The 11,382-nt window shown below is 40.5% G+C and overlaps 1 long non-coding RNA gene across 1 annotated transcript in view; it reads left to right on the top strand.

Moving 5' to 3' along the window:
- The window catches only part of LOC116082412, a 20,037-nt gene extending 12,684 nt beyond the window's left edge, over nt 1-7,353 (top strand). The window contains exons 2-3 of the long non-coding RNA XR_004115282.1: nt 6,245-6,453; nt 7,150-7,353. This is a non-coding gene — a long non-coding RNA (uncharacterized LOC116082412). The remainder of the gene's footprint in view (nt 1-6,244; nt 6,454-7,149) is intronic.
- Nucleotides 7,354-11,382: the final 4,029 nt, after the last annotated feature.

Here is an 11,382-nt window from a genome sequence, read left to right on the forward strand (position 1 = left end):
GGAGAGAGGGAAGAAGGAAGGAAGAGAGGGAGGGAGGAAGGAAGGAAGGAAGGAAGGAAGAGAGGGAGGGAGGAAGGAAGGAAGGAAGGAAGGAAGGAAGGAAAACAGGAGTTGATATTTTTTAATAAGCTATGGAAATCAGTAGAAAGATTCCTCAAAAACCTGCAAGTAGTAGTCAGGCACAGTGGTGCACACCTTTAATCCCTGTACTCAGGAGGCAGAGAAAGGCTGATCTCTGAGCCTAAGGCCAGCCTGGTCTACAGAGCTAGTTCCAGTACAGCCAGAGCTACATAGAGAAACCCTGTCTCAAAACCACAAACAAACAAACAAAAAACCCTCTGCCAATGGAACTAACTACACTGTTTCTGGGGACATGTGCAGGATTCATTTACACACCACAGAGACACTCATGCATCCATGTATACTGCTACAGTATTCACAATAGCCAGGACATGGAACCAGCCAACAAGTCCATCAACAGATGAGTAAGTAAAGAAAACAGCGCATCTACACAATGGGATTTTATGCAGACCCAAGTAAGGCTACGAAGTGGGAATTAACTTGAGGAAGAAGAGAAACCAGCTGGGGGAGGGGCACATGGGGAGGACAATGGGTAGGAGGACAAAGCAAGTACATGCACATGAAGACAGCACAGTGAAACTCATTTCTTTGCAAAACAATCTAAAAAGTAAATACATAAGTAAATAAAAAAGAAAACTGCAGCCATGGGAGGTATTAAACTAAGTTTGGCCTGAAGGTGATCCGTCCTTGTACCCATAATGACTTGTAATTTAACTTAGTAAGTAAGCTATCTGGATGCTTAAGTCAGGAGTATGGTTGTGTCAGGAACTGAATTTTATGAATGGCTAAGAGATCAGACCAAGTAACCCAAGCCAGTCTCTCCTTCCCCACAGCCCACTTGGGCTTTCTCACATTTCCTCAAAGCTGCCTTTCAATGGTCCAGGCAGGCATTCCATTTTTGTCCTGGGAGATGTCCAGTTCACAAACGTTTCTCTGCTCAATTCAATTCTGCTAAATTTAATTTGTCAAAAGTCTTTATTTTAATACAAGTGATTTATATGTTAATTAGTTTGATAGTGACAAGTCTTTCCCAGTGCATATGTCAAAGCACCAAGTCACAAACTTAAAATGTATATAATTTTTATTTGTCAATTATATATCCATAAAGATGAAAGGAGATACAAAAAATGGACAAAACTGCAGAGCATAAACCAAAAAAATGAGACACAAGGAAAGACTTTACAAATAATTAGTGAAACCTCTAGCATCCCAAAATACCAATTATGAAAGATTAGCTGCTACCAAGTTTTCTTTGATTCCTTTATTGAAATGAGTAATTCTTCACCAGTGGCTACCCACCCCTCTCCTCCCTTTTCAATAAACATCTTTGGATTCTCTTAAATCCAAACCATCTACAACATAAATACATCATCAGATTGCTTCAGTCTCTGAAGATGTGTTCTTAGTGACAGAAGCTCAGTGGTAGCTAATATCTCATTTACCATACATTTTAATGTAGACAGTCATGAGTTTGGATCCCTGTAAGAACTGGAATTTCCCTAAAATCATTACCATTTTCCCTACTCAGCAACAGTATTAGTAGTGTGTATTGAATCATAGTTATCGTTTGCAGTTATCGTATAGCTATTTCAAAACATTATTGAAGTTGTTTAGACAACAGACACATACAATTTTCAATCATTAAAATAAGAATAAAATTCAAAAGTATGTAACTGAAAAATTTTATGCCAAAAAATCTGAAGAAAGTTATAATTAAATTCTAGATTTCACCTTAATTTATTCTAGTGAGAAAATAGAAAATTTGATAAGTCTCATTCATCAAAATAGAAACAAAGTTCTTTCCCTCTTTGGCTCAAAAAAATCTTAAAGAAAAAACATGATATAAAGAACATTAAATAATAATAATTAATGTTCAAAACACTTCTAATGATACAAACAGGTTCTTTGTGTAAACATTTCCATATTAAATGTCAAGGGTATAATATTACCATAATTCTATGAATTCTATGAATGTGAATTATACCCTCCAGATATGTGGGGTATTAGGGGCTGGAACCTATGAGGAGATAGAGTTCAGACTTGGTACATGCCTGACCCACATCTAGCAAATGCCTTTGCTAAAAGGGTTGTCGCTGTTACGGAGCCAGTTATTCATACCTGAGACATTCTTGGCTGGAGGGAAGAGGGAGGTTTCCAAGAATTAGGAAGTAAAGGAAACTTACAAAGCTCGGGGAACACCTCAAAGCTGGGAGATGCCCAAGTCCCTTCCCCAAGTCTGTACCAGTTGCTGGCAAGATGAGATTCTCCAAAACCAGCCAAGCTGCCTGCAAGCTCTCATGGTTTGTCGCACATGCTGGAGGAGCCTCCTGGTAATGTGACTACTTTTGACTCACACACACTCCTGTAAGTAACCCAAGAACTCATTGCTTCACCAAGCTAGACATGAGTGGAACTGCTTCTTTTGCCTCTTGTCTGTGCACTAAGGTATTTGTTCACCTTACACAACACTGACTGCTCAAAGCCGAGTGGACTAGGGACAATTACCTTGACCACAACTAAAACCTGAAAATATAGTTAGAGAGGGGAAAACGGTACTTTTTTTTTCTTCCCCTGTTTCAAGGTTCATGGCTAAGTACTTCATTAAAAAAACAAAGACAGATGAACAAAAGTATATCATGATCTAACAGAATGACTGGTGTAGTGGTGCATAGGAAGGCCTGTTCAGTCCTCTTGGTGTCCCAGAACCTTTGAAGATCAGGATATATCTTTTTGGAGTCAGCAGTGGAGGAGACAACCTCTGGGATGAAAATCTTATGACCTGTTTCTGGGGAAGGTCCACTAGATTTTATGACCTTCTTCAGAGAAGACAGGTGCTGACAGGACCTTCTGCCATTCTTAAATGTCAAACTGCCACATTTGGGGATGGTGTGTCCTGAATCCCACCACAGACCTTGATGTGAAAACATAAACCTATCTATTCTAATTCTCTCGCCTCGTATTAAAACCAAGAAGCATTGAGGCTAGCTCAGTCAACTGTTGAAGTGATAGAAAGGTCACATGAAGATAGAAGCCAGGTTTCATGCTGCTCTGTGTATAGAACAGAATAGACTGAAAGCTATGAGAAGCACATCTGAGGCATACTACCCAGAGAGAAATGGGACAAGGCTGAGGTCTGGGACCCTACGGGAGGGGAGGGGGGTGCGAGGGGCAAGTCTGTCAATTTCCAGGCTTTGAAAGCCTCTGCCACCTTCTGCATTATGGGTCCTACTCTTTCCTGTTTGATTTTATGCTCTTTCCTGTTTTTTTCCTGTGTGTTACAAGAGCACAAGACCTCGTAACAAATGGTAGATTGCCCAAGATCATTTTCTGAGTCATTTTCTGACAAACTCGACATAAGTCATTTTAGCCCTAAGGAGAAAGCTTGGTCAGTGAAGTGCTTGCCTTTGAAAGCATAAGAAATGGAGTCTGATCCCTAGAACCTGTGTTCATGGTTCAGGGGTTAAGATCACTTGTTGCTTCTGCAGAGAACCTGGGTTCAGTCCTCAGGCCCCACATGGTGGAGTATAGTCATCTATAACTCTGGTTTCAGGAGATCTAAGAGTGTCCTGAAGATTCAGGCACACACATGGTACATAAACATGCAGGCAGAGTATTCACAAATATAAAATAAAATAAAATAAATCTTGTACTTAAAAAAAAAAAACATAGTAGTGGCATGCACATGTAATCCCAGTGATGGGGAAATAGAGTCAGGTAGATCCCTGTGGCTCACTGGCAATCTCAGTTAGACTACTCCATAAGTTTCAGACCAATGAGAGACTTCGTCTCAAAAAAAAAAAAACAGAGAAGATGGATAGCACCTTAGGAACAGTAGCCAAGGTTGCTCTTTGGTTTCCACGCATATGTACACATGTATATAGGCACATATACATGTGCACCCATATGGACACACATACACTATATGTATGTCTTAGTCAGGGGTTCTATTTCTGCATAGACATCATGGGGATGAAAGGGTTTATTGAGCTTACACTTCCACATTGCTGTTCATCACCAAAGGAAGTCAGGACTGGAACTCAAGCAGGTCAGGAAGCAGGAGCTGATGCAGAGGCCATGGAGGGATGTTACTTACTGGCTTGCTTTCCCTGGTTTGCTCAGCATATTTTCTAATAGAACCCAGGACTACCTGCCCATGGATGGCAATGGATCCTATTACCCTTGAGAAAATGCCTTCCAGCTGGATTTCATAGAGGCATTTTCTCAATGGAGGCTCCTTTCCCTGTGATAACTCCATCTTGTGTCAAGTTGACACACAAAACCAGCCAGTATAATGTAATAGATGATGTGTGTGAGTGTGTGTATGAGAGAGAGAGAGAGAGAGAGAGAGAGAGAGAGAGAGAGAGAGAGAGAGAGAGAGAGAGACTTTATCCATGAACAGTGCTTTTTATATCTGCTAGATAAATTGGTTTCAGGGATAAATTTAGCCAAAACACATCTTCTTAGGGTACTAGATAAACTAAAATCAGTTGAATTCTACCTATTTTTGCCATGAAGTATGGAAATGTATTTCTGATCTGAGAGGAATGTTAAGACAGAAATGCATTGCCAGTCATTGCCTCTGTAGGAAAAAGAAATAGGAAACAATACTACACACTTCTTGAACAACTACATTCAAGCCTTGTGCTTCCAGGACAGAGCTACCAGGAGATGAGAAGATGCCCATGGGTCAGCCCTCAACCAACAAAGACATTTTGTAGTATAGTTCATCTGAATGCTGAAACTAAACCAAAACCACTTAGTTGCTGATTTTGTAGAATTAATGGAAAACAAAGAGATGATAAAATTAACAGATGTGTTTTCAGGGGAAAGACAGACTGGATTTCAATTTTCCAGCTGAAGAACCCTGAGCAAGCTTCTGTACTTTTGTTTCCTCATCTGTAGCATGAGGTTGTTACAGACTCATCTTGAGTTTTGAACAAAATGATCTGTGAAGGATACTGAGCACAGTGCCTGGCATAGAATAGACCCACTGGGAATGGGAGTTATTAGCAACCCTCCTTCCAGTAATCCTGTCTCTATTACTCCAGCCACCATATGACAACACCATGCCCTAGAGTCCTCTGAGAAAGTTTCAAAAGAAAAGAATCAAAAATCAAACTATATTCACAGAAACAGTCCATACTGCCATTGTGACATGAGGATATTGTGATTAAACCTATGGCTCTAATGAACTGAAATCCCAAGGGCTTGGCTAAGAATGAAACAGCCATATTATCATAGTGAAGGTACTTCTAAATCCTATTTTTAAAATATAGCCAAATGTACTCTAATCTCAGCACTCAGATGGTAGAAGCAGAAGAATCAGGAGTTCAAGGGCAGCTTGGAACACATGGCAAGTTCAAGGCCATGAAGATTACAAGAGATACCAGCTCAAAAAATAAGAAATATGGAGAGAAAAAAATATAAAAAGATGGAGGCAAGAAAGTAAAGGAAGAAAAAGGATGGAAGGGAGGAGAGGAAGAGAGGGAAAAACAGAGAGAGACAAACAAAAGAAGGGAGGGATGGGACAGGAGGGAGGAAGAGAACAGACCAAGTGAAATAACAAAAAGCAATTTTTAAATTTTGGTTTTTATGTTGGCACTCAATATTAATACTGCCGGTGTCCGTTGCTTGACTAAATTGTCTCTTTAAATTACCAAAATAAACTCTCATTATGAATACCTGTAGTGGAATATCAGCATCCCATCTAGTCCTCATCCACAGCTATCTGCATCTCTGCCTTTTGCAGAAGCCAAAGGCTGGACCACTCTGTGTGACAAAACAGAACTGCTAGGAGGAAATAGCCTTGGAAGTAGCTTTCAGTTACACTGGAAGTCTGTGGATCCCTCCCTCTCCAGCTACTATTCTAAGACAAGTATTTTGTCCATCTTCTCAATTTTTCCTGTGGACACACCCTTAATGATTACTAACTTAATAATATACTTTTATCGGCTACCTTGTTTTCTCGGTATTACCCATCCCCTATATTCCCAAGGACTCTCCAATAAGCCAGCTGTCTTAAATCTGTTTCTCGGGCTCTGTCACTAACAGGACCCAGATATTTGCAGAAACCTTTTCCCGTGGAGCAATCTAGCTTGTTCAAGAGAGCTGTTAAAGCTCTCATCCAGCCCTCTGTGCTGATTTTTCCTCTTCTTCCCTACAGATTTGCCAAGCTGTCTGTCAAGACATCTTCTCTGAGCCCAAAGCCTTAAAAGTCTCCAGTGGATTCATGATGAAAACACCAGTGGATCCTGCAAAGGGCAGCTCTGCTTATCATGGGAACTGCACTGTCTTGGGAAACAGCAGTGGATCTCTATAGCTGCCTTTAATCTTGGCTCTCTGGTACAAAGTGGCTAGGTCACCTTTGCTAAGGTATCAGTTTTCCCATGGAGAACTCCACCAGGCAATTAGATTCTTGCTCTCTGCACAAATTTCAGCAGGAGAACATAAGCTTTATTTTTAACTGTGCAGGAAGGCATTGCTATGGTAACATGACTAACTCCAAGAACAATTTGATTGATGTTATGGGATAGGATTGGTGTGCCTGTCAGTAGGGAGAGATTTCATATGGCTTTATCACTTTGGACCCAGTATATAGATTTTGGTTATTAAAAAATAACAGCATGTAATAGCTATTATCATATGCAAGGGGAACCATGTGCCCCAAAGCAAGATGATAAAGAAATTAATGAACTGACCACCAGAGAATTGAGCTGCTCTCATGATTTAAGAGATGTGTGTGGGATAAATAGAGATGAAAGAATATAATTTTGGACAGAGTATTCAGACACTTCATCCACCAGGTAAGTGATGTCAACCATCCAGCTACTCACTGCTTACTATGAGAACATTTAATTATCATCTCACTTCAGTTAGTATTTGTCTCGAATTTCTTTGCCCACATCCCAGATGCTATATTCTTGCTCCCGGGAAGATAAGAGAAAATCCAAGCAGGGAAGGAATGGGGGATGATTCAAGGCAGATCGCATCTAATAGCAAAGATATTTGGAAACCCCTCTAGCTGGGCAGGGAGAAAGTTTAAAAGGAACTGTTCTGCTTCTGTCCTAGTAATCATTTAAGGAATCTGTAAGTCAACGCTACTTTCATGACCCTACTAAGGTTCGGATGCCTTACCCATGTTCACTCACGAAAGTACACTAGAGTATCCTAATGCCCAAGATCTCAAGAAAGTTTGAATGCAGAAGGACATAGCTTCTCCTGCTGGATACATGCACCTAAATAGGAGCCATCTTCTATGACACTGGCTCTCATCAAAAATCTGCGGGGGACCACAAAGCAATGCTACTTCTAAAAATACGTTTTGCTTCAGAAAATAAAACTGTCTTTCATTTTTAAATATTACTTTGTTGACAAAATACTAGTTTGTTATTTTTAAATGAATTCAAAAATTCTTAAAGTTTTGCTTTTATTTACAATACAACAAGCAAAATAGATGACTCACTTTAAAAGACGCTCTTTAGGATTCCAGTAATTTATCAGAGAAAATTTAGAGGTCTGCATTGCTACTTTCTTTGTCCCTATGACAATATCATAGCAGAGAGATGATAGAAACATCTTAAGGAAGAAGGGATTTATTTTGGCTCACAGTTTGAGAGGGTTCAGTCCACCATGGTGTGGAAGGCACAGAAGAGGTGACAGGAGCAGGCATCTGACTCTTCACATCTCAAACGATTGGGAAGCAGGAGCCCCTGCTGGACGCAGACCCATGGCCAAACACGTAACACCAGCCTGATAGCCCACAATCTGCCAGCAAGTCCCCATATCCAAAAGGGCCAACAACCTCTACACGTAGGTAGAAGGACCTTTTCACAGAGCTTTTCACAGAGCTTCCTAATACCATTGGAAAACACAGATACTCACATTATGATTCATAACAGCGGCAAAATTATAGCTATGAAGTAGCAACAAAAGTAATTTTATTGTTGAGGGTCAACCACACAAAGAAGAGTGTTAAAGGGTCAAAACATTAGAAAAGTTGAGAACCACAGATCTAGAGAATGAGTGTTCAAACACATGAACCTATGAGCAACATTTAACATCCAAACAGTGTTCTAAGATTGAAATGTTGACACTACATTACATTCAGAGTGGCAACTAAGATAAACAAAGGACAAAGCTCCCTGAGAAAGGACTCAGAAGCCAAAGCTCTGCAGGGCTTAGCACAGCAGCCCACACTGGGTTAAGAGGGATTTACACACTATCCTGCCTCTCTTGAGTAAATGCCAGGAAGTTTTGGAAGCCTTTAGGAGAAGTCTCCCACTCACTCAGCACTCTGATCAACTGGCTCAAAACCAGGAAAGCAGTAGCAGAGGCTAACTTCAAGTAGGACCAAACTGATACTTCTATTTCTAGATGCCAATACTAGCATATGGTGTAAAGATTTTTCAGAAGCTAAAAAATCAGTATGTGAGGTCAAAAGTAGAGATAATGTGATGGTTTAAATGAGAATGGCCTGCCTGCATAGGCTTGAATGTTTAGGCATCAGGAAGTGTCATTAAGTGAGAAGGATTAGGAGGTGTGGCCTTGCTGGGGGAAGTGTGTCGCTGATGGTGGGCTTTGAGGTCTTAAAAACCCAAGCCAGGCCCAGTGTCACTTGCTCCTGCTTCCTCCAGATCTGGATGTAGAACCCTCAGCTCCTTCTCCAGCACCATGTCTGCCTGTGTGCTGTCATGCTTCCCACCATGACGATAATGGATTAAATCTCCAAAACTGTACCCAAGTTCCAATTAAATGCTTTCTTTTATAAGAGTTGCCATGGCCATTGTGTCTCTTCACAGCAATAGGATAATGACTAAGACAGAAAAAAAAAGCAGAAATGAACCTGAAAACTGCAGTGCTCATCCCCAAGGGGGATCAGCTACTCGGGCAGTAGCTATGACAACAGCGTCAGACCTTCAAAGTGGATGACTCAAAGGTCCAAAGAGACATACGCCTCATCCAGGCACCATCTTGAAAAGGGGAAGTAAAATAAAGCACGTCAGGAAGCTCAAAGAAGCCCCTTGAGGAAATGTGAAGCAAGGCAACTGCATGGATTACTGTATGCTATGGAAAAAGCCTTGTAGACTTACGCACATTTACAGTTTCTTTCCACAATGGTTGAATGATAACATTGCTCAGGGCCATATGAGATCAACATCATTTATGTACCTGAGTCATAGTTTTAACACTTCTACTTCAACTAAAAGTTCTTTTTTTTCTCTCTCTTAATTCTCTCTTAAAAGATTTTCTTTAGGGCTGGAGAGGTAGCACAGTTGTTAGGAACATTGGCAATGCCCACAGTGGGCTGGGCCTTCCCTCTTCCAATCATGAATCAAGAAAATGCCCCCACAGACTTGCATGCTGGCCAATCTGATTAAGGCATTTTTTTTTCAATTGAGGTTCCATCATCCCAGATGACCCTAGTTTTTGTCAAGTTGTCAAAATTCTAACCAGCACACGTGGGTTCCAGGGATTAAACTCAGTGGTTTGGCTTGTACAGCAGGGGCTTTACTCACTGAGCCATCCTGCCAACTCCTGAAGGCTTATCTATCAGACCACAGCCCTTGAGCCTTCTTTATCAAATAGTCTCCGCACAGCAGTATTAACAAGTTATAATGGAGACCTATTGCACCCTAACTTCCTGTCTCGTCTTACATGTCCTTTATGGTGTATGCTCGTCCTGTATCTCTACTCTTCATGAGTCCATGACTAGTGACAGGAAGTAGAAATAATCACATACAGCATTGTACCTGGATTTCATCTAAGAAAAATACAGACTGAGGGCGCACATCTATGTGAGGATACATGTGGAAGCTAGAGTTCAATCTGCTGTTCTTCGGAGGTTTCGGTCTTATTTTGTTTTTGTTTTTCTGTTTTTGTTTGTCTGTTTGCTTGCTTGCTACAGGATCTCTCATTGATCTGAAACTCATCAAGTACATTAGCTATCAGACAAGCAGACCTCCCCAACACTGAAATACAGGTTTGTCACCATGCCTGCTTTTTTTTTTTTTTTTTTTAGACTCTGAGTTGAAACTCAGGTTCCTATGCTTGCTGAATTGTCTTCATTCTCTATACCTCTTTTTAATCAAATAGCTCATAAGAGATAATGTGCTGATATCATGCTGAAGTCAAATAACTGCCAAATTATATTAGGTAGAACTTAGAGCATCCTTATTTGAGCATTGACTATGAACCAGGCACACAGCTAGATACTTTCCGTGTATTAGCTCATTCAATTCACCATACATGGCAGATTTTGTTAACTCTCTTTTCCAGATGAGGAGACTGAAGTCCCAAGGATTTAAATATACTTCCTTATGGAGTCAGAGCTTGTAAATGGAAACTCATGTCTGTCTGACTCCAAAGCATAAATTCTTTCTATTCCTTACAAAGATCATATTTCACAGATACGTTACAGTCCCTCTGCTTGCATGTAACTTGGAATTATTAGATTTTTTTTTTATTTTGGTATAAACCTCTTCAGATTCTATTTGTCACCTTGGATAGAAAACTGCCACACAGAGCTGATGCATTGTCCCAAGAATGTGTTTCTTATATCAAAAAGCAAAATTAATTTATCTGATTTTATATTTCATGAGTGTCTCTCTTCCTCTTAAAGTTGTCTGGAGCAGTGGGAGCATCTCAAATGGCATTTTGCAAGCTACTTTATTTGATCACCCAGCTGTCAATTTTGGCCTCTCTCCTCTTTCTCTTTTGTTTTCATTTTCATTTTGGTTTGTAAATAGTAATAGTAAAACAGCCTGGCTGTTAAACCATATATTGTATCCAAAGTGCAAGTAACAATGGGAATTTTATAGTTTGCTTGGGAAGGAGCAGAGGATGAAGGAAAACAGGGGTACCATTCCTGCATTTGTCTGACCAGTACTCCCACCACCAGGCTCCATTTTAACAGGGCATTCCACCACTCCAGAGCTGAAGAACAGAAAGTAATATAGAAGGGGAGAAGGACAACTCTCTTACTAGAGGGCTACTTTTGTATCTGGGTCTTGATGCTCCTGGACCCTGTGCCATGAGATATCAGTGGGTTCACCATAAACCTTTCCAGTGACCAACTTCCTTGACACCTAATGTTAAGCCAGCCATCTACTACCACTCTCCTTGAGGCCCTGTTTCTAACAGTGTCCTGGTTAGTTTTGTTGTCAACTCTAATATATGACTCACACTGGTGTTATCAGAAATAAACATCTTACACTTCTAAAAGCCCAGCAGTACAGGCCACTCTACGTAAAGCTGCTTTCCCTTTTTCTGTCAGCAGATTAGCCAACTATGACAGTCATCTGG

The sequence above is a fragment of the Mastomys coucha genome, unplaced genomic scaffold (assembly GCF_008632895.1).
Source record: "Mastomys coucha isolate ucsf_1 unplaced genomic scaffold, UCSF_Mcou_1 pScaffold7, whole genome shotgun sequence".
Classification (NCBI taxonomy): Eukaryota; Metazoa; Chordata; class Mammalia; order Rodentia; family Muridae; genus Mastomys; species Mastomys coucha.